Below are 357 nucleotides of genomic sequence, written 5' to 3' on the forward strand. Positions count from 1 at the left end.
CCAGCCGTCCACCCACCCACCCATCCATCCATCCTAGCTATGTTGTAGACTTGTGCTATTCAGTATGGTGACCACCAGCCAGATGTGGCTTCTGAGTCACTTAAATGTGGTCAGTCTGAACCGAGATGCGCTGTAAATGTAAAATATACTCAGGGTTCCAAAGACTTGGTACAAACACAAACAACAAAAACCAGTGTAAAATATCTTATTAATAATATTTTTATGTTGATTACATGTTAAAATAAGAATTGGATATGTCTTGGGTCAATATATTACTACATTCTTATTGTTTCTACATATGTAATGTGGCTACTAGAAAACTTGACGGCTTATGTGGGCTCACATTATATGCATTAT

Source organism: Colobus angolensis, unplaced genomic scaffold, assembly GCF_000951035.1.
Source record: "Colobus angolensis palliatus isolate OR3802 unplaced genomic scaffold, Cang.pa_1.0 Scaffold22, whole genome shotgun sequence".
Taxonomy (NCBI): Eukaryota; Metazoa; Chordata; class Mammalia; order Primates; family Cercopithecidae; genus Colobus; species Colobus angolensis.